Source organism: Scyliorhinus canicula, chromosome 9 (assembly GCF_902713615.1).
Source record: "Scyliorhinus canicula chromosome 9, sScyCan1.1, whole genome shotgun sequence".
NCBI lineage: Eukaryota > Metazoa > Chordata > Chondrichthyes > Carcharhiniformes > Scyliorhinidae > Scyliorhinus > Scyliorhinus canicula.
In genome coordinates, this window is record NC_052154.1 from 160,963,763 (window position 1) to 160,987,995 (window position 24,233).

General features: G+C 44.0%; 1 protein-coding gene across 14 annotated transcripts in view; it reads left to right on the forward strand.

Annotated features, from left to right (window-relative positions):
• The window catches only part of plekha7b (pleckstrin homology domain containing, family A member 7b), a 636,198-nt gene that overhangs the window by 374,032 nt on the left and 237,933 nt on the right, over window positions 1-24,233 (forward strand). The gene's annotated exons all lie outside the window — the stretch shown is intronic.

Consider the following 24,233-nt stretch of genomic DNA (forward strand, 5'->3'; position numbering starts at 1 on the left):
GTGAGCCGAGTCTCATGTACTCAGTGACGGCAGAAACGTGAAAATTCGACCAACTCGTCACACTTGTGGTACAACACTTTAACCCAACCCCATTGATGATCGCTCAAAAGGTTTTAGTTCAGTACGGTAGAGAGGTCCACCAGTGGGTCCATCACCGAGATTGTATCTTGGCTACAGAAGATAGCTGAGTTTTGTGAACATGGAACTGTTTTGTCCGATATGCTCTGCGATCGCTTGGTCTGTGATATCAATAATATGGAAACTCAGAAAAAGCTTTTGGTGAAGTCTCCCTAACTTTTCAGCAGGTGCTGCAGATATCCTTATCCTAAGAAAACTCAGGAGACTGCATCCAAGAGCTACAAGGGATGGAGGTGAACGATTTGGGGTGTCACACCTCACGGGTACCCCTGCAGTTGTGACCAAATGCCACCATGACTCCAAGCGAAGAGCTGGCTGCCGAGAAGTGCAATATTCCTGGGCTCTGAAGGTGATTCCGGCCCATATGTGACATGTGGACGTACGTTTAGGCATACCCGCAGGGGGGGATGGTGGCAAGGTACAGGTGCCCCGATTTGAGGTAGACATCATCCCCGGGGCCGGACCTTGCATCTGGATGACCCAGAAGAGGCAGAGGATAAGGTTGAGATGCAGCTGAGCTGTTGGGCAGCGCCCATTGTTGCCCCTAACCGTGTTCCGACACAAGTGAATGGTCAGATGCTCCAAATGGCGCTGGATACGGGAGCGGCCATTTCTGTGGTGGCGCAGAGCACTTTGGATCTTAGCAAACAAGGAACGCATGCCTTGTCTTTGGCTGCCAGGATGGCTTGTTTGGTCACTTACATGGGGGACCGACAGAATATCGTGGGGTCCACCATCACTTTGGTGGTTTATGGGCACCAATCAGTACACCTTCCCCTCGTTGTGCAAGAAATTGACCTTAGCCAGTTGGACCGCGATGAGCTACACCAGCTGCAGTTTGATTGGCAGCATATCCTCCAGGTGGGGTCTAGCGGTCTGCGTACGGTACTGAGCAAATTCCTGGAAGTTTTTCAGCCTGGTTGGGGTACCATTAAAGGGGTCATGGCAAAAATCCAGGTGGACCCAGAAGCCCAGCGCTGATATTTTTGTACCTCTGCGGTTCACTACGCTATAGTGGAGAATGTTGAGACCTAACGGTTGGGCATTTATTCGTCCCGTGTGTTTTTGGGTGTCGCCAGTGGTCCCTGTAATGAAGCTGGATAAGACAGTTCACTTAACGGTGACCATAAATTGATGGTGAACATGGCTTTGAGATGAGACCATTACCCTTTACCTCGCAGCGAGGATTTGTATGAGGAGGTGGTAGCATAGTGGTATTGTCACTGGACGAGTAATGCTCTGGGGACTCTGCCACTGCAGATGGTGAAATTTGAATTCAATTTTTAAAAACCTGGAATTAAACGTCTAAGGATTGCCAGTTGTTGTAAAAAACGCATCTGGTTCACTAATGCCCTTAATGGAAGGAAATCTACCATCCTTATCTGGTCTGGCCTACATGTGACTCCACACGACAATGTGATTGACTCTTAACTGACCCCCCAAACGCAATTAGGGATGGGCAGTAAATGCTGGCACCCATGTCCCATGAATGAATTAAAAGCAACGCTTATCTACAGCTGGAACTCGATGAATCCTCACGGGAATACGCCACGATTAGCCAGGGACTCTGTACACTGCTCCTCAGTGTGCGCAGTCTCGCAGTGTGTCATGGCGAAAAGCCCTGTGTGGTTTTTGCTCATTGTGGTTTACTTTGGATGGTATGTTAGTCACGGGCCGTGGAACAAAAACATTTGCTGAATCTTGAGACGGTGTTGAAAACGTTTTCTGATTATGGCGTCTGCTGGCGGCGTGTAAAGTGCTTCTTTGATCTGAAAGAAGTGGTATATTTGGGATATTGGGTAAACCAAGATAGCCTGCACCCTGTTGCCAGAAGGTACCGGCAATCAAAATGGCACCCCCTCTGTGGGACGCCATGGAACCTTGCTCTTTTCTTGGATTAGTAAATTATTATGGACGCTATATTCCGAATTTGGCTACCGTCCTCGCACCCCTCCACTTGCTTTTGAAGAAATATCAGCCTTGGGCTTGGGGCAAGGCCCAGAATATGGCATTTAAAAAGTTGAAGAGGCGCTTGTTGTTTTCAGGTGTGTTGACACATTTTGACTCTTCAAAATCGTTGTCACGTGCGATGCTTCACCATATGGCACTGGAGCATTTGGCCCCATCGGATGGATAGCGGCCATGACCATCCGATCATTTTTGCCTCCCGGGCCCTGGCTGCAGCCAAAAGAAAATATATCCAGATCGAAAAAGAGGGTGTGGCGGTCATATTTGGTGTAAAGTGATTTCACCGATACATATGTCACTACCGTTTTTTTTATCATCACCGATCACAAGCCATTACTCAGCCTCTTCCATGAGGACAAGGCATTTCTGCCAATAGCATCTGCAAGGATTCAGCACTGGGCTCTGTTATTGGCTGCTTATGATTACTCTTTCAGGCACCACCCAGGGACCCAGATTGCACATGCTAATACATTGAACCATCTTCCCCTGCAGATCGATTCCACAAACTCTTTTATGGCACACAGTGATTACTGTCCTGAATTTCATGGATTCTTTGCCTGTCACAGTCTTGTGCGTTCATGACTGGATGCAACCAGACTCTATTCTTGTTAATGTGCATCATCTGGTGCTATATGGTGCGAAGCATCAACAGCTACCAGGGGTGCTCGTGACTTTCTCCTCAAAATTGTCAAAGCTGACAGGTGGACAGCATCCTCCTTTGGGGCACCAGAATAGTTGACCCAGTGAAGGGACAGGCTGCCGTGTTGAAGGACATTCACCATGGACAGTGACCCAGAGCCGGGATCGAACCTGGGACCTCGGCGCCGTGAGGCAGCAGGGCTAACCCACTGCGCCACCGTGCCACCCTAGACCCAGACTTTTGATGTCTCTGATGCCGACTCCATAGTTCAGCCTCTTCCTGGTGATCGTCGGCCACATCTTTCCTGCCACAGAAGACGTTCACCAGCGTGATATATGCCTATTGATCTGCATCAACTCCATGGGGACTAACCAGAGCAGAAGAGACTCCAATGTCCTCCGCCTCCTTCTCTTTCTTGGTCTCATTGCTCCTCAAGGGGAACTTTGGATTTTAGGGGTGGGGGGTTGGAGGGGCGGGGGGAGAAGAGCAATGTGATATCCCGCACAGACCCTACGGGGTGGGAATTCTTGTCTTCTCTACTCTCCTTGCGGAATACGAACTCCCCTGCTAGGGGTGGGGCACCTCGTAATCGGCCAGTAAGGCATGACCAAGGAGGAACCTGGTAGGGATCTACTGGATAGTGTATAAATAGTTTGTATAAATAAAACTTTGTTCTAATTTTTCTTAGTGTGGACTCCCCATGTCCTTATTAAAAAGTCACACATCAATTTTCAGCACTAAGATTTTTTTTTAAAATTTAAGAAAACCCAATTATTTTTTTCCAATTAAGGAGCAATTTAGTGTGGCCAGTCCACCTAACCTGCACATCTTTGCATTGTGGTGGTGAAACCCACGCAGACACTGATAGAATGTGCAAACTCCACACAGACAGTGACCCAGGGCTGGGATCAGAACCTGGGTCCTTGGCGCTGTAGGCAGCAGTGCTAACCACTGCGCCACTGTGCCATCCCAGCACTGAGAATGATGACTAGCTCCAACAAGTGCACATCGCAAGTACACATTGCAAGTACAGAATAAATTAAATAGCACAGGGAGCATTAGGAATAGTCTGGAGTAATTATCAACTCTCACTCAATAGTCATAAAATGTTGAAAAAGTTACCTCGAGATTATGCAACCTGAACAATAACATACAAATTACTAATGCACTTTTTAAGAGCATAAATGGAACGCAATGCTCTGTGCCAGTTATCATTTCCCATGTTCTAGGTGTTATGAATGGTATGTGGAGGGGTGGGGGCACGGAAAGCAGCAAAGCGTGTTCTAATTCTTGAGTTGAGCTATGAGGAAAGATTAGAGACAAAGTTCTGAAAATATAAAATAAAAATGTTAACCTTATCAAAGTATATGAACCAAATTGTATAGATGAAACAGACTAAGAACGTATTCAAAATGAACCAGGCACTAAAACCAGTGGACATACATTTAAATTAAAGCAGATATCTGGAGGAAGCCCATTACTTAAAATTAAATGCTTGAAATAATCTACCAGATAGGGGAGCAAAGACAAAATATTTAGGGAATGCAATTGGATGGAAAATGGGAGAATTGGGATAATACATGAATGAACCTTGGGTTAACTGTTTTATCATTCTTGATAATTCACCTTTGTAAGTATCAGAAAGATCAATTGGATAAACAGTATATGTGGGCTTCACATTCAGAGAGATTTCTAGAGGTGGAACATGGAGGCAATGTGGATCAACGGAGTTGTGATCAAAAAGGGACTTGTTGGGCTTTATGGTTGATGGCTTAATTAAGTTTCCGAGTGCTCTGTCAAAAAAGGAAACATTATTATAAACCTTGCCTGCGGACTCCAGTATATAATCCAGGCTGACACTTAACTTGCTGTCACTGACATCACTGCAGCTATTTGATAAACACCCATTTCTTAAAGATACTCTCACATGACAGTCTGCTTTCTCCAGAAAATTGGATTTAAGTCAAACAGGAGCCATTGACAGTAAGGGAATGCTGTCTCGTTGGAAGTGTGATTTTCCGCATGAGATGTTGAACCAATGATTGTCGTGTCCTGTGGAGCCGGAAGATTCTATTGCATTTTGAATATCATATGAGAGTTTTCCCGGTGTACTGACTGGTGTACCTCTCTTGAACAACAGTGTGGCGATATGCATGTACGCACAAATGTACATATTTGTATGTCAGTGCACATAGTTATTGGTACGACCTCCAACCAGCAGGTGGCATCAGACATCCATCACGTGACTGGAGACACCCGCCATTGGTAGTAAGTCATACAAGAAGATAGTCACACTTGGAGTAACTCCAGGAAAATTCACTGAATTCATTTAGTAGTTATTGTCTGTATAATAGTCGGCATGATAGCACAGTGGTTAGTACTGTTGCTTCACAGCGCCAGTGTCCCAGATTCGATTCCCAGCTTGGGTCACTGTCTGTGCAGCGTCTGCACGTTCTCCCCATGTGTGTGTGGATTTTCTCCGGGTGCACCGGTTTCCTCCAACAAGTCCCAAAAGACGTGCTGTTAGGTAATTTGGACGTTCTGAATTCTCCCTCTGTGTACCTGAACAGGGGTCGGAGTGTGGCGCCTAGGGACTTTTCACAGTAACTTCATTGCAGTGTTAATGTAAGCCTACTTGTGACAATAAAGATTGTTTTAGTTTGTTAGTTATCTTTCCATGTGTTTCTTAATAAGTCATCTTTCTAGTTAAACAGCTAGATGTTATGTGTATATCATTACAACGGTTATATCACAGAACACAACAAACACCATTAAAAATTACTCAACTGTCCATTTATCTTGTTTTGCTGTCTCTAGGACTTTGCTATTTATAGGTTGTTTGCCACATTTGCTTGCATGAAAACAGCGCTGCTTCAAAAGTAATTCACGAACTGTGAATTGCTTTGGGACATGCTAAAGATTGTGAGGCAGTTATCAATTGAAGGTTTGTTTGTAGTTTAATGATTTCCCGTTCCTAAGTGCTTTTCCGTTTTTACTAACTGAGGCATTGGCTGATCAGCCGCCATATTTTTATGTTTTCTCCGCAGCTGTTCTACTCTTGCTCAAACTCCATCATTAAGAAGCTTCCCCATATTTGTCGGGAGTGACAGCATGCAAATTAGTCATTGGTCCCTCGCCATCACAGCAGTGGTGCCTGTAATCTACTGCTGCAGAAACTTTGCTGGTACCAAATTGGCCACAGTCATTAACTGGGCAAACACTGAACAACCAATTCAGTTTGTTCTCTGAGGATATTTTGCCCTTGCACTAAATTTAAGAGAAAAACAACAGCTTTAATCCCTTTTGAGCATTATCTAATATATTTGTTGAATAAGCAGAGAAATGCTATCATTCAAAAAGCAGGAGATTAAAAACAGGCAGCACAGTGGTTAGCACTTCTGTCTCACAGCGCTGAGGACCCGGGTTTGATCCCGGCCTCGGGTCACTGTCTGCGTGGAGTTTGCACATTCTCCCCGTGTTTACAACGATGTTTTGACCCAAAGATGAGCAGCATGGGTGGATTAGCCAGGATCAATTGCCCCGTAATCAGAAAAAAAAGAATTGGGCACTCTAAATTAATTTTTTTTTAAATAAAAAGAAATTAAAGCAGTAAAACTCGAGGGCCTATAGCTTCAACTGAATATTTTTTGCTATTTATTCTGTTGTCACTGTAGGGAAAGCGCTTGGCGTCTAGTTATTAGCTGCTCAGGCTGTTGGGTTTAAAATCAGTCGGAGGGTTTACAGGCACACTCCATGTCGTCACATGAAAGCTTTACTTGTAGGCCTGAGGCAAGATATTGTTTGGAATTATGGACCTTGATGAAAAAAGCTAGTGTACAAAACAACAAAAAATTACATGTGTAGCTGTTCTCATGAGAACCTTTAGATCTCAAATGTCCATTTATCGAAACTTGGAAGCTGACACTGTTTATTTCAACAAGAAGCTTGTGTTTTTTCTGCCATGTTCCAATGTTTGCCACCAGTTGTTTCTTGTTTGTACAAGACAATCATTAGCAAATCAGATGTGCTGTAATCAGCAGGAAGGTCACATTGAAGAAAATACTCCTGTTTGACTTAAATCCAATTTTCTGGAGAAAGCAGACTGCATGTGAGAGTATCTTTAAGACATGGGTATTTATCAAATAGCTGCAGTGATGTCAGAGTGTGGGTGGAGCTGGGTTTTGGTCTGTGGCTTTTTACTTTCGCTTTGAGCAAAAAGCTGGTGTGTCTGTGTTTTAGTTTTGTTTTCAGAATTGGAGCTGCATCCAGCCAAACAAGGTGTAATTTTGGTGTCTCTCCATGGAAAAGAATGCCTTCAGATCACGTGCTAATTTAAAAGTGATAACTGCTCTCAGTAGAGAATTTAAACCTGCTGTCTTTGTTAAAGAGGGTATTTGTCTTATGGATGTTGCGAGGAAAGATTAAGGGTTACTTCTAGAGTACTGTGTTCTTTGGGGGGAGTATTTGAGGTGATAGTTGCTAAGATGTTTACTGTGTGTTTATAAAATGTTAACTGGATTCATAGAGTAAACATTGTTTTGTTCTAAAAGTACTTTAGATTTCTGTTGCATCACATCTGTAGTGTGGACCCTTGTGCTCCCCATAACCAAAATCTATTAAAAATTGTGGGTCAAATGAACCCCACAATACACTTTGGTGTACTCTAAACCCTGGCCTATAATAAGACCAGTTTTCCAATTGGGCGGAATCCCCTTGCAAATGCAAGACTGAATGGATAAGAATAATGGTCCAGCGAGAGAAGTGTTTCAAATGACAAGAAGGTTGCAGGGTTGATTTACTTTGCACCTCTGACAAACGTGTACTCAATAGTCCACTAAATCTACTCCTTGTAATTAGAACATAGAACATAGAACAGAACAGGCCCTTCGGCCCTCGATGTTGTGCCGAGCCATGATCACCCTACCCAAACCCACGAATCCACCCTATATCCGTAACCCAACAACCTTACTTTTTAAGACACTACGGGCAATTTAGCATGGCCAATCCACCTAACCCGCACATCTTTGGACTGTGGGAGGAAACCGGAGCACCCGGAGGAAACCCACGCACACACGGGGAGGACGTGCAGACTCCGCACAGACAGTGACCCAGCCGGGAATCGAACCTGGGACCCTGGAGCTGTGAAGCATTTATGCTAACCACCATGCTACCGTGCTGCCCCAAAAATTGTTTCCTTTGTTTGCGGGCAGCTACAATGAAAAGTGCCAGTACATTTTACAGCAGTAAAATGAAATTATCTGGGTATGCATCTCTGTGGTGAGCATGGTATTTTGTGTGAATAATAATAACCTTTAATTGTCACCAGTATGAAGTTACTGTGAAAATCCCCTAGTCGCCACATTCCGGTGCCTGTTTAGGTAAGCTGGTACGGGAATTGAACCCGCGCTGCTGGCCTTGTTCTGCATCACAAACCAGCTGTCTAGCCCACTGAGCTAAACAAGCCCTATCAAGTCACTGGGTTGGAGCTCAGTGATCGTCCAATGTAGGGTAAAGTGCTACCAGACTGACACTTAAATTCAGGACGGAGAAAAGCTATTCATACTATCGAAGCTCACCCCTCTAATAATATTCTAACTAGAAGCTCATCCCTCCAATAATATTCTAAATTTCTCAGGATAGCATCTGTCTGTTCATGTGCTTTAAGCATTCAAATGTTGGTGTCTCTATTCACCTGCCTGTCAAATCAAACTAGATCACGTATAACTCTTTGTGAGGATGTTCTTTTGTTTAAATTCATATTCCACTTTTTAATGTTCATGATTTCTGGTATGTTTATTTTGAGGTATTTAATATACTTCACAATCACCATTGATCATTTTCTCTGTCCAAGACTAACCTTAATTATCCACTTACTCATAGCTTATGTTTGTCACACTTAGGATAGCTCTTGTTGTTATAACGTTTTTAAAATACCTGGACATACCTTTTGAGAGCAAAAGTGCAATTCTTGCCCAATGGGTCATGGTCTTTCCACATAATTAACTGTTCATTTTTTAACATACTTGTCTCTTTATTCTTCCAAGCATACAAAAGGACATTTCACACATTTGCACAATATTTGTTTTCCCATTTAAGGGGTAATTTCGTGTGGCCAATCCATCTACCCTTCACATCTTTAGGCTGTGGGGGTGAGACCCACGCAGACATTGGGAGAATGTGCAAACTTCACATGGGCAGTGAGCCGGGTCCTCAACGCCATAAGGCAGCCGTGCTAACCACTGCACCACCATGTCGCCCTTTGGACACAATATTATGCCAAGTTTGTTCTGCTTTTTACCAATAGCACAACCAGGGAGGAAAAAAACTGATCTATTTTGCCTCCCTGTGATGAGATGCAATCTAAAGCTAATTTCAAACCTAATTTATGTGCATGCTAATTCTGTGAGCCCACAACCACTAACTAATTTCTAATGAGACACTTGCAGCCAATAAAGAGGAAACTGGTATTCTATTAGCTTGCCTCAGTTTTGAACCAGTTGTGAGGATTTGTTAATGGTGAAGTGCAAGCTTTTTCTATGGTTAAATACCACAGTGGAAATATTACAGGCAGATTGTTTTTTATGTAACATGCAATACTCTCCAATAGGCATATCAGAATCCGAACAATTCCTCTTCCAGTTTTCTCCCCATTCTTTCCCAAAGGTTCTGGTTCATTTATCTGTCCGTCATGTTTAGAGAGTATGTACTGGCACTCTGTTTCACCATGGGGAACAGTACAGCTGAGAACTTTGTCTAATCTTCTCCATATTCAATTCAAAACACAATTTCCAGCCAGAGGACATACAAAAATGATCAGGAACCAAGTTTTCTCCTTCCCTAGTTCAAGGGTATCTGAGGACAATTGACCAAGAATTTAATCCGAGGTGATGTTGCTAACAGGGTAGTGAACCGTACGCCTTCCAACAAGTATGTTTTCATACTAATTAACTCTGTTTTAAAAAAAATTATATATTTGTTTCCAAAGGGACAATTTAGCGTGGCCAATCCACCTGCTCTGCATATCTTTGGGTTGTGGGTGTGAGATCCACGCAGACACGGGGCAAATGTGCAAACTCCACACGGACAGTGACCCGGGTCCGGGATCGAACCTGGAACCTCAGTTCCTCAGCACGATGAGGTAGCAGTGCTCACCACTGTGCTGCACATTAACTCGATTTGCTAATTAAAACCTGCAGCACAACTTTAGTTTGGACAAAAGTGATGTTGCAGTGTAATTATATTTCCATTTAAAATTTGGGTGACTGAGCCTTCCAGTTACTATTTGTCAGTAAAATTATTGAAGAAAAGGAATGCGCCAACAATTTCTCGACTTTAGTAACGATTAGAAATGGTGATGAGAACAATTGTCCGAATTGTCTGATAGTTGAAACATCATAAAAGACAAATAAAAGCAAAATGCTACTAAAAATCTGAAATAAAAACAGAATATGCTGGAGAATTACTCTCCACAGACCCTGCCAGACCTGTGGGATTTATCCAGCATTTTCTGTTTTTACTTATGCTAAAGACAGCCTGTGACTTCAGAGTACCCAATTGTGGTAGGTAGTTTAAACAATATTTGCCCAAAGTAATTGCCATCTGAAGTGGAATCGTGGAATGTACCTTTAGTGCAGCTACTGTGCTTTTAATCATTAGTCTTTTGGTGGCAATAAAAAAAATATTCTGGATGCTGAAAATCTGAAAGACATGCAGAAAATGTGATGGCGGGTAACGTCTGTGGAGAGGCAAACAGTTAACGTTTTTCGGTCAATGACTTGTCTTCAGAACTGATGATTTTACAGGTTTTGAGCAAATACAGAGGTGGCGCGGTGCGGGAGAACAAAAGGTAAGGTCTAGTAGATAGGGTGGAATGAAGAGATTAAATGATAGAAGTGTTGATGGTGCAAAGCAAAGGAAAATGGTAATGGATCGAAGAAAGAAACAAAATAATAGGTCCAGAGGTGTCAAAATGGGAGTAGCAAAATCACATCAATCGCCGCAGTCCAAAAAACTGGATGCGGAAGTTCAGATACGAGTTACACAATTGCAGTGTTGGATGCGCAAGGCTGTGAACTTTCCAATCAAAAGACGAGGTGCTGGTCCTTGGCCTTGTGTGAGGTTTGTTGAAACAAGGCAGGAGGCTGAGGTCTGGGTGCGAGATTGTGGCCCAGATATAATATATAAAATATCAGGCCAGATTACTATTGTAATTTTTTTTATTTACACATTTTAAGATTTTTAATTCAGAATTGTTAATTGAAATAGAAGAGATTTTGTGCAGCTGAAGACTATCCTCCAATTTTCAACTTGGCCTGTAATGGGAACCAGCCTGTAGAAATCTATCCTCTCAACATGAAGAATTGGTAGATCAAATCAGGGCAGGACCTACTCGGTTAATGTTAGGGAGTTGGGGAGAGTTTCGGAACAAAGAGATCTAGGGGTGCAGCTTCATTGCTCCTTGAAGGTGGAGTCGCAGGTGGACAGGATGGTGAAGAAGACATTAAGCATGCTAGGTTTTATTGGTCAGAATATTGAATACAGGAGTTGGGACGTCTTGTTGAAGTTGCACAAGACATTGGTAAGACCACAAATGGAATACTATATTCAGTTCTGGTCATCCTATTATAGGAAGGATATTGTTAAACTGGAAAGAGTGCAGAAGAGATTTACGAGGATGCTACCAAGACTTGATGGTCTGACTGATAAGGAGAGTCTGGATAGGCTGGGACTTTTTCCCTGGAGCGTAGGAGGCTTTGGGGTGATCTTATCGAAGTCTATAAAATAATGAGCAGCATAGGTAAGGTAGATAGTCAACATCCTTTCCCAAAGATGGAGGATTCTAGAACTAGAGGGCATAGGTTTAAGGTGAGAGGGGAGAGATACAAAAGAGACCAGAGGGGAAATGTTTTTCACACAGAGGGTGGTGAGCATCTGGAACGAGCTGCCAGAGGCAGTGGTAGAGGTGGGTACAAGTTTTTTCCTTTAAAAAACAGTTAGACAGTTACATGGGCAGGGTGGGTATAGAGGGATATGTGGGCAAATGGGACTAGCTTAGTGATAGAAACTGGGCGGCATGGACAAGCTGGGCCGAAGGGCCTGTTTCCATGCTGTAAACATCTGACATTTATGAATCTATAATATATTAAATTGTGACTCCAGCAAAATACGTAAGGTAGTTTACCTTCCCAAACCTCTCCTCCTTTAAGGCACTACTTATAACTTCCCTTTAGACCGAACATCAAATCACTGAACCTACTGTCTCCCTTGGTTCAATGCCAACATTTGGCTGATTATACATCTGTGAATTACCTTTTGGATGCTTTTCTGTAGTAATGGTGCTATATAAATGAAAATTGTTGTCTAGAAACACATTAGTCATTCTGCTAAGTAGGAAATGGTTTGAAACATGAATTGGGGAATGTGGCATTGGAGAAAAGTCTTTCTTCAAATTAAAGTGGGTGAAATCAGAATTTGCACTTATTTTCAGTCACCGCTGGTACATACTCCGACCTGAAGGCGGGTAACATTCTGTGGTGATTGTCCCTTTCGAGGGCAATACAGCAGAGTAACGGTCACATGGCCTGTGCGAACAATCAGTGTACACACCCCATGGTGAGAGAGTTTATTTGACAAAGAGCCATTTTAAGGGATAGCTATAGCCATGCAGCTGCTGTTTTGTTGTAAATAAATAACTTTCGTGTTTCGAATGAAGTCTGTGAAAGTGCATCTTCTGCACAAACTCAGTGCACAAAATGGCGCCGTTCTCCGGTTAGGGCACGAACCTGCAGCCAGCAGTGGCGCCAAAACCGCCGAAGCATCCGCAAAGCGGGAAACAATCTTAGCCGCCCAAAAAAACAAAAAGATAAAAAATAGGCAATCAGCTAGTAATGCTGAAAGTGGAATGTTAGTGATGTAGAGCTAACCACACTCTTGAATCATGTTGATTTAAGGAGACTGAGTGTTTTTATTTTGACAAAAGAGGGCATTTGATGAAGCAGTGCTGAGCTAAGTCACAATCGGCGAATAATCGATCATTAACATGTTACAAGGATACTATGTGGAAGAGCCCAGAACCCATGATTGTGTTATTCACTATGTTTAATTTTAAAACAGGCAAGATAGACCCTATTACTGTAACTCTGAGTAAATGGGAAACTTCTGTACATAGAAATGGATGCAAGGCTTTAACCACTGTGGGCAAGATTACATTTATGTACCTTGGAGATTACTACCATTGAACATGAAGAATGGAAGACTTTTGCGGGAGGAGCACTAAAAATAAATGGCACTGCAATGGTATGTGGGAGCCATGGGCAACAGTCTACCCAGCTATCAGAGATAATAGTGGCGGGTGAAGGACCAAGCCATCTCGGAAACGATTGGCTTAAAGAAATCCATTTGATTTCGGCCAAGATTTATCAAGTACGGAAAGTGGGACAGCATAAACTGATCATAAAATGCAAGGTAATCTTCTGTGATGAATTAGGCAAATTCAAAGGGCTACAAGCTAAGATTACGTGGGTCCAGAGGCGACTGCCTAATTTTTTAGGGCAAGATTGATACCACATGCTTTACGAGAGAAAGTGGAGACTGAGTTAAACAGACTGGAAAAATTGGGCATCATCCAGACAGTTCTTGCAATCGGCATCATCTATAGTCCCCATATTGAAACCGGACAAGACCATCTGCATTTGTGGCTTTTGCAAGCTTACAGTTAATCAGGCCGTCAAGCTGGGTAAAGATCCCGCGAATTTAAGACATGTATGTAAAGCTGGTAGGAGGTCAATCTCGCTCAAAGCTGGATATGAATCACATGCAGCAGCAATTTTTTAATTTTTAATTTTTAGAGTGTCCAATTAAGGGGCAATTTAGCGTGGCCAATCCACCTTCCCTACACATCTTTGGGTTGTGGGGGCGAAATGCACACCAACATGGGGAGAATGTGCAAACTCCACAGGGACCGTGACCCAGAGCCGGGATTGAACCTGGGACCTCGGCGCCATGAGGCAGCAGTGCTATCCACTGTGCCATCATGCTGCCCTCCTGTAGCAGCAATTGTAATTAGGTGACACTTCCCGGCTGTATTTCACGATATGCATACAAAAAGACTCATTTCAGTACACGTGCTTGCCTTTTGGTATTTTGTCGGCATGTGCAATATTCTAAAGGACACTGGAGAGTCTGCTACAGGGTTGTTGAATACTTTGATGTCCTTGTAACTGGATCAGCAGTGCTGAGCATCTAACAACCATAGAAGAAGTATGATATTTCTGGAGGCTGGAGTTTGCTGCAAGAAAGAGAAGTTCACCTTTCAAGCCACTGAGATGACCTACCCAGGCACTGTGTAGATGCACAAGGGTTACACCCCATGCAAGACTAGGTCAAAGCTATTAAAGGAAGCACCTGCTCCCACAAACACAATTGAACTCTAATCATTTTGCGGGATGGCAAAATACTGTGGATGTTTTTTTTACCAAATCTATTGACAGTATTGGTCCCCTTGCATATTCTGCTAAAGAAACACATTGTGGGTTTTCGAAGGCTCCCCAGGAGGAAGCTTTCAACAGAGTACAGCAATTGCTGCAGTCCAGTCCTCAAACTTGTCAATACGTTTCGACCCATCTAAAGAACTGATATTGACCTACAACGCCTCTCCATATGCTGTTGTCCCATGAGATGGATAACGGCTCTGAAAGGCCAATTGGGTATGTGTCAAAAACCCGCTTGAGGCCAAATGACGCCACTCTCAAATCGGGAAGGAAGGACTATCAATATTTTTTTGGTGTGAAGAAATTCTACTGGTATTTACATGGTAGACACTTTGCCATTGTTTCTGACCACAAACTGCTCTTGGGTCTCTTTAAAGAGGACAAGGCTATCCACCGATCGCCACGGTAAGAATTCAGTGATGGGTGTTAATTCTGTTTGTCTATGAACATACTTTCAAGCAATCACCTGGAACACACAGTGAATGCAGATGCTCTTAGCCGCCCATCCTTGCAAGCTGCATACCGAAGAAAGTATCACCTGTGCTCCAGTACCACACAATATCATTGTGGCATTAAATTTTTTAAACACAGTGCCAGTCTCGGCGGAACAGATTAGTAACTGAACCAATCGAGATCTCCTTCTGCCCAAAGTGAGAGACCAAATGCTAATAGGGTGGCTAAATGTGCCAGTTTCCGAGGATACAAAACCGTTCTTTACCTGCAAGAATGAATTAAGTTGTCATGATGACACTGTGCTCCAGGGCAGGCAGAGAACTGCTCTGAAGTAAATTGTGCAGCATTCATACTGGCATTTCTAAGATGATACTTGCCAAGAGTTGTGTGTGGTGGCCTGGCATTGATGCTGATATTGAAGCTAGTCAAGTACTGTCAACAGTACCAATTTGAACAACGGTTGCCTACTACAGCCCCACTGCACCCTTGGGAATGGCTTGGCTGGCCAGGAGTATGGATCCATATCGATTATGTTGGTTCATTCATGGGCACAATGTTTCATGATTGATGCGCACTCTAAATGGATGGATATTTTTGAGGTGAGTCATCTACATCTCATGGCTACCATCAAATGATTACGCCAGTGCTTTTCATCTTGCGATTGCCTGAAGTCATGGTATCAGAAAATAGAACTGTATTCAAAAGTACTGAGTTTCAAAATTTCACTGCTTTCAACGGCATTAAATACATTAGACCTACACCTTACCCTCCAACATCAAACGGGCCAACCGAGCAAGCTGCCCAAACTCTCAAGTCTGACCTAAATGTCAGGAGGAACCTTGAGGACAAAAATCTCAATTCCCCCTTAGCTATCATACCATTCCCCATGCAACAATGGGAGTTCTACCCTCAGAACTGCTAATGAAACCTCGTGTCAGAACTCCGAACTCATGTCAGAGCATCGTGCTTCCAAATTTACCAGGGAGGGTAGAAGCCAGCTAGAGATATCCTAAGGTAAGCCATGATTCACATAGTACAGCACAACATTTATGGTACATGAATCTGGGAGGGCTGAAGGGCCTGTTCCTGTGCTGTAATTTTCTTTGTTCTTTGTATATGTGAGAAACTTCATTAGTGGACCACGTTGCAATCCTGGAATTATTGTCTCGAAGACTGATCTCCTTTCATACCAAGTAGACATGGAGGGATGGATCATTTGTAAACACATGGGCCGCTTCAGCACAATGGACTAAACAGCTGGCTTGTAATGCAGAACAAGACCAGCAGCGCAGGTTCAATTCCTGTACTAGCCTCCCCGAATAGGAGCCGGAATATGGCGATGAGGGGCTTTTCACAATAACTTCATTGAAGCCTACTTGTGACAATAAGCTATTATTATTATTAAGAGCTGCTCCAGCAGTCAGTGTTGTCATCCAGAAAGTTTTTTTTTAACCCATAAGTGCCGAAGTACGTGATTGACTTGTTACAGACATAACTGATGTTTCTGTGGAAGCAAATCGTGCTAAACTGCCTGTGCCAGAAGAGGTACCCGTTAGTGCAGTTCCTGTTGATGTTGATCCTGTGACAAAATCTTAGACGACAGAATTGCGCCGCTGTACAAGGAACAGAAAACCCCCTCAAAGGCTTGATTTATAGTTGTCCAACTCATGTACATAATGTTTCATTAATATTTAGAACTGAGTGAATGGGTTAAAAGGGGGAGGGATATGATCATTGTCTTTTTAAGGGCAACACAGCAGAATAAGTGTCGCCTGGCTTGTGCGACCAATTGGGACTCGATCACCCTATAATGTGAGAAGTTGCTTAAGCCAAAGGGACATTTTGGGAGCTAGCTACAGCCATGAGGTTGCTGTCTTCTTATTAATAAATACCTTTTATGTTTCTAATGAATTTTATGAAAGTGCATCTTTCTGCTACTGCCAAGATGATATTTTCCATGAATTTCATGTCATCAGATTGGAAAGGTTGTGCCAAGTGTGCCTTTATGAAGATGGCGCCTTTTAAGTATCATTGTCAGAATATTTGAAATTTGCATGTCCTATTTTAAAAAGACAGACGAGTGGCCAGGACTTATTAACTGAGCAACCTTCAGTTATTCTATGCAACACCTATCCAGAAGTTGCACAGCACTACCAGGCCGATGTTGATTTTTTAAGTTCAGTACAACTTGTCTATAATAATGGGGTCTGAGCAGTGTGCGAGTAATAAAAAGAGCTGAATGTGTTTGTGCTCTTCTGGTGAATACCAGTTTTTAATGTACATCCACCGTTTAATTTTACAACTGATTTGCGATGTTTTGCACCACTGAAGCGATTCTATGCGGCCATAAACCGTGAGTAGCGTTTTGTGCCTATACTAAAACTGGTTGCTAGTACATGAGCTTTTAGTTACTTGGGCAAAATTAATTTTATGGTGTGCTATCTAACTAGTATTTATTGCTGTTAAACAGCTTATTTTACATATAATCAGCAAGTTTACACTTAAATCTATGTGCCTTAATATGCTTGAGGCGTGTTGTTCGTCATTCATCACCTCAAATTGCTCTTACCAACAGGACAAGATGTGCAATCACCATGTTTTCACAGCCCATAATTCTCTTACAAAACACAATCTAAGGTTGGAAGTTTGCAGAGGCTGACTTGGACACTTGCACATTTTATCGTGTTTTTCAAAATTTGAATGAGTAATGTTTGAGAATGTCACATAGAAACGACTATGTTTCAAAAGATCTGACTGAAAATGTTGATTGAGATGCATAAAGGGAAGAGAGATTATCTGAAACTTCTGAAAATATTGGTTTAAATTAGCAGTGTTTATAATCATACTGAATTAAAATGGATCATAATCTTTTGATTTAATGTGCGTGTAGCTTCAAAGTTAGCAGTAAAATATTGATTTGTGTGAAAGAAAATTCTGAACTCAAAATGCACTTCTATTCTGATATTGAGCTATTTGAAAAGAATGGAGGCCTTGCTTTATTTACCCTAGTGGTTTTCTTGACCACCAGATATATCTTTTTTAAAAAAATATTTTTATTCTCCTCCTTTTTCATATTTTCTCCCAAATTTACACCCACCAACAATAAATAATAACCAGCAACAAATATATCAATCTCTATATCAATAACAACGATCCCATCCTCCCACCAAACCCCAAACATTAGCCCGCATGTTCACATTTCATGACAAAAAGAAATCTGGAATTACCCATAGTCACCATTAACACACACAGTCCACCCCCCCCCCCCCCTCCCAACCACCCCCCAACTAATGTTCGATGTCATTCAGTTCTTGAAAGTGCATAATGAATAATGCCCATGAATTGAAGAACCCCTCCATCCTTCCCCTCAGTTCAATCTTGACCTTCACAAGAGTCAGGAATTCCAATAGGTCCCCCCCCGCCATGCCAGGGCACAGGGTGGAGAGGTTGCTCTAAAACCCATCAGGATCTGCCTTCGGGCGATCAACGAGGCGAAGGCTACAACAACTGCTCTGCACCCGTTTCCAACCCTGACTGGCCTGACATCCCGAATATGGCCTCCCGGGGGCCCGGGTCCAGTTTCACATGCACCACTATAGAGATTACCCTAAAAACCTCCTTCCAGTAATCCTCCAGTTTTGGACAGGACCAAAACATATGAACATGATTTGTGGGGCCCTGCCCGCAACATTCGCACACATCTTCTACCCCTTCAAAGAATCGGCTCATCCTTGCCCTCTGAGGTGTGCTCTGTATACCACCTTCAGCTGTATAAGCCTCAACCTCACGCACGAGGTGGATACGTTCACTCTCCAGAGCACTTCACACCAGAACCCCTCCTCCATATCCTTTCCCAACTTTTCCTCCCACTTTGCTTTGATCCCTTCCAGTAGTTCCTTGTCTTCTTCTAAAATAGCTCCGTAAACTGCCGACACTACCCCCTTCTTCAGTCGCCCTGCCGTCAGCACCTCCTCCAGCAATGTGATGGCCGACTCCACCAGGATACTCTGTATCTCCTTTCTGGCAAAATTGTGAACCTGCATGTATCTAAACATTTTCCCCTGCTCCAGCCCATACTTCACTTCCAGCTCCTTCAATCCTGCAAACCAACCCCTAAGGAACAAATCTTTTAGTGTCTTAATTCCCTTCTCCTCCCATTTCCGAAAATTTCCATCCTACTTCTCTGGCTCAAATCTGTGGTTCCTCCGAATCGGCATTTCCCTTGACCCTGCCCCCAACCCAAAGTGTTGGCGAAACTGTCTCCAAATTCTCAATGAAGCTATTATTACCGGACTCCGAGTATTTCCCTGGGGCCATCGGGAGCGGCGGTGTGGCTAATGCCTTCAATCCCGACCCCCTGCACAAACTCTTCTCCATTCTGACCCACTGGGAATCAACTTCTCTGATCCAGCTCGGCACCTTCTCCACACTCGCTGTTCAGTAGTAATATATCAGGTTCGGAAGACCCAAATCCCCTGCCTTCCCCTCTGTAGCCGCACCTTTCTAACTCTGGCCACCTTCTATCCCCATATGAACAACGTAATGCTTCCCTCAATCTCTCTGAAAAATGCCTTTGGCAGGAAAATCAGCGGGCATTGGAAAATGAACAGAAATCGCGACAACACGTTCATTTTAACCGCCAGTACCCGACCCGCCAGTGACAGAGGGAGATCATCCCACCTTGCCAGATCAGCTTTCAGTCTCCTCGCCAAGCTAGAAATGTTGTACCTGCTGAGCCGCCGCCACACCCCCCCCCCCCCCCCCCCCCCCCACCACCACCACCACTCCCAGGCATCCTGCATTTCCAGGTACCTAAAGTGAGTCCCTGCCTCACGAATCGCAGCCCTCCCCACCGCCGGCCGAGACACCACAGAATACTCACTCTTGTCGAGATTTAGTTTGTACCCCGAGAAAGAACCAAACACCCGAAGCAGCTCCAATGTTCCCCATATTGACACACTCGATGCCAACATGTGTCAGCATAAGTTAGCGACATACAAGGACACTCTATACTCTGTCCCCCCCGGCACTATTCCTTTCCATATCCTCTAGAATGCCATCAAGTACTCCCATTCTACCCGGTCAAACGCCTTCTCAGCGTCCAATGCCACAACCACCTCTGTTTCCTTCCCCGCTGCCGGTGCCATAACCACGTTCAATACCCTTCTAATGTTTGAAAAGAGCTGCCACCCTCTCACGAACCCCGTCTGATCTTTACTTATCACCTTCGGGAGGCACTCCTCCAGCCTACCCGCCAGTACCTTCGCCAATACTTTTGCGTCCATGTTTAAAAGTGATATGGGCCTATATGACCCACACTCCGTCGGATCCTTATCATTTTTAAGCAACAGGGAAATCTATGCCTGCCCCAAAGTTTGTGGCAACACCTTCCCTATCACCTCTTCAAACATCCCCACTATCAGGGATGCCAGCTTATCCTGGAATTTTTTATAGTATTCCCCCGGAAACCCATCCGTCCCTGCCATCTTCCTGGACTGCATCCTCCCAATCGCATCTTTTATCTCCTGCTCCACTATCACTCCTTCTAATGTAGCCCTGACCCCCTCCCCTAACCTCGGGTACTCCAACCCATCCAGAAATTCCTGCATCTCACAGTCTCCCCCAGGTGGCTCTGACCTGTGTGGTGATTATGCATCACTGTAAATACACAAGGGGTTAATGTAAATACACGTAGACTAGCTAGACACTAGAGGGAGCACCAGAGACATCATGACACAGACATTCAACCAATAGGTCAGTAAGATTGGACACGTCCAATCGACATTCAAGATACACACAAAGGTGACACTACCACAGGAGGGCATTACACCAACCCATATAAAAGGACACAGCGCACATGATCTTCCTCTTTCCAGTGGAGACACTCAGTGTGTACATAGGGTTGATTTGAAACCCATCACACCCACCACCTGGATTGTCGCAGACTGGTTCGTCAGTCTAGGCAGCGATAGCAGGATTAACAGGAGAGTCAAATCCAAGTAGGAGAATTGTTAACAGTTTAATAAACGTGTTAAAGCTATCTCCAAGTCTGAACCTTCCTTCGTCAGAGTGCACATCAAGGAAGCAGCTTATGCCATGTCAAGAGCATAACAAAACAACCTGGACAACCTCTCATAGAATTCCTCAAAGACTTTGTTAATCAGATCCGGAGCCAACACCACAAACTTCCCTGCCCTGTCCCTCACCTGAGCAATTTCCCTTACCGCTGCCTCCCTCCGAAGCTCACCTTATCTCCAGGCTCTTAAACTGCACCCCTTGCTCGCCTCAATTGCTCCACCACCTTCCTGGTAGATAGTTGATCAAAGCTCGCCTGTAGTTCCTTCCTCTTTTCCAACTTCGCTGGGTCCCCATCTTCTACATATCTGCCTCCAAAATCTCATCTGTTACCCTCTGTCGCTCCAACCTCTCCTCTTTGTCCACCCTGGCCTTAAACGAGATCACCTCACCACCACCTTTAGAGCCTCCCAGACAGCTGCCTTCGACACCTCACCCATACAGTTGAAATCTACATATTCCTCAATTACCTTTTCAATTTTGTCACAGAACTCTCGGTCCCCCAAAAGTCCCAGCTCTAATTTTCACCCCGGCCTGTGCACTACCCCCTTCTCCAGTACCACATCCACCCAATGCGGAGCATGATCTGATACTGCAATTGCCGAGTATTCCGACTCTTAACCCCAGCCAGCAAAGCCTTCCCCACCACAAAAAAGTCGATCTGCGAGTATACCTTACGGACTGCCTAGGAAAAACGAGTACCCCTGTTCCCTCGGGTGCAGAAACCTCCACGGGTCCAACCCTCCCATTTCCACCATTAGCCAAGCCAACTCCTTCGCGCCCCCCCCCCCCCCCCCCCCACCCCCCCCCGATAGGACCACTGAGCGCGGCCGTGACCTGTCCAACCTTCACTCCTGCACCAAGTTCCAGTCCGCCCCCACAATCAGTTCGAGTGTGTCCAAGTTGGGGATGGCCCCAAACACCTTCTTCGCGAATCCCACATCGTTCCAATTGGGGCCGTATGCACTTGCCAGTGCCACTAACCTCCCCTCCAGCGCCCCTGTCACAATCTACCCCCCCTGATCTGCAACCACTTCCTCCACCTGGAAACGTAGTCTTTTGCTGACCATTACCGCTACCCCTCGAGCCCTTCCGTCAATTCCAGAGTGAAATACCTGACTAACCCAGTCCTTTTTAAGTTTCACCTGGTCCTTCACTGTCAAGTGAGTCTCCTGCAGCATTGCTACATCAGCTTTCAAACATTTAAGATGCGCAAGCACTCTTGACCGGACTTCCTCACCTCCTCACGTTGCACGTGACTATCCTAACTGGGAGTCTCTTATGCCCAACCACCGGATATCTGAAAGCACTTTTTGAAGTGTGGTCATTGTTGTAATGTAGCAGTGTGGCGGCCAATCTGCAACAGCAAGCTTCCCCAAATAACAATGTGACAATGACCCGATAAGTCTGTTTTTGTGATGTGGATTGGGGGATAAATGTTGACCAGATCATTGGGGGTAACTCCCCTGCTGCTCTTCGAAATATTGTTATGAGTTCTTTTACATCCACCTAAGTGGGCAAAGAGCCTCAATTTAACATCACGTTTAAAAGACGGTGGACGGGATTTACCGACTGCCTTGCTGTGGGTTTTTCAGCGTGGCAGGCGGGGCCTGCCAGCAGAATCTACCGATCCTGCCATTGTCAATGGCATTTCCCATCGACCGCATCCCTCACCGCTGGGAAACCCGTGTGCCGGCGTGGGACAGCCGGTAAATCCCGCCCGGTACTTTTGACAGAGCAGCACTCACTCAGTACTACGAAGGAATGTCGGTGTAGAAATTTGTGCTCCAGTCCTGGAGTGGGAAGTAAATATTGTACAAGTATATGGCCTGTTTTATTTCTAAGCTGTGCTTTACCTAACTACACATGACCACTGTGATTTCAGTACAGCCTTGCAAAGATGCCTTGGCGCTTTGAGTTGCCTTGTGAGGTTCTACAGAAATTGCCTGTTTCAGAAGATTCTCGAAAAACTGTTTTATAAAATGACTCCCTGAACATAAATTGATTATCCCCCCTCCCCCTGCCATTCCCAACGGCACCCATCACTAGAAAATAGAGGCTTTGTGTGTGGCCAGGTGCCTTGTGTCTCCATCAAAGACAACTTGCATGGCCATAGATTCTGGAGCTACTTAATTTATAATTATGTTGGTCAGGTTTCCATCAGCAGGTCATGTCTGGTTCAGCTGGTGCTAATGCAAAGCATGTTGGTGGCATTCGGACATTAGTCTGACACAGCCAAAGCAGGGATAGAAACAATGGTTCTGTCCTTTGAATTGAATTGTCAAGGAGGATCAGTTTTCATAATGTTAATAACAAATTAAAATAAGGCAAATCTAGTATTTTTGTGTGAAATGATTTCTTCCGGTTATGTAGACTGTGATGTTTTATGACTATCTTCCATCGTTTGTATGGTGCTTTCAAAGCATTCTTGCTTGTGTCTGAAGGTTGTCGGTTAAGGCCCCATTTGAGCAGTTATAATCAAGATTGAGAGCAGTAGTCTGCGAGTGCAGCATTGTTGGAGGCACTGTCTTTAAGAGATTAATTCAAGGTTGTGCATTTTGTTCAATCACATGACACCTTTTAAAGGAGGTCAGTCAGGCAGTGCTCCCAAAATTTCCTGACCTTCATGTGTCCTTCAGGCAATACCATCCAAAATAGTTTAGTTAGCTAAGGGCCTCACTGTCCGTTCTGTCAGGGTGCAAATTGACAGTTGCATTGGCCTGAATAATAAGTAACTACATTTCAAAACAATATTTCACTGGCTGGTTTGGGCTGTATTGAGACCATGATATACACTATACAAGTGTAAATTCTACATGAGATTGATTAAATTAGTAATGCTATCATTGAAGAATAAAGAGCTCTAATTTTAAGTGGATTACTGGGAAATAGCACCCGGATGAAACCCATGCAGACACGGGGAGAATGTACATACTCCACACAAACAGAGGCCGGAATTGGACCCGGGTCCCTGGCGCTGTGAGGCAGCAGTGCTAACCACTGTACCACCATGCTGCTCCTGTTCATCAGTATTTGCAGTTGCGGGGAAGAAATTAAAATATTTGAGAAAATCAGATCTTGAATTTTGCATGAAAACATTATTTAATTCCTAAAATACAGAAACCTTGCAAGAAAGCAGAGTAGAAGAGCGCAAATCCGAGAGGGAGGTGACGGTGAATCAATAATTGTCAGATCTGCTGATTACTATGCTGGAGCAAGTATTTGATGAAAGCTGGGAGATGTATTTTTGGTGCATTTGTTCACATACAATACAACGGTCTTGAATAGCCTGGACATGAAGAAATTCAGGAAAATGTGGGTCTTAAAAATAATAGTGTTAATTGCACATTTTTTTGAATGCTGCTGTTTCCTTAGAAACATTAAAATATTGTTGACTTTTTCAAATCAATAGAAGCCTTGGCTCAATTTCAGTCATGCTGAGTATTATAACCAACAGAACATAATATATG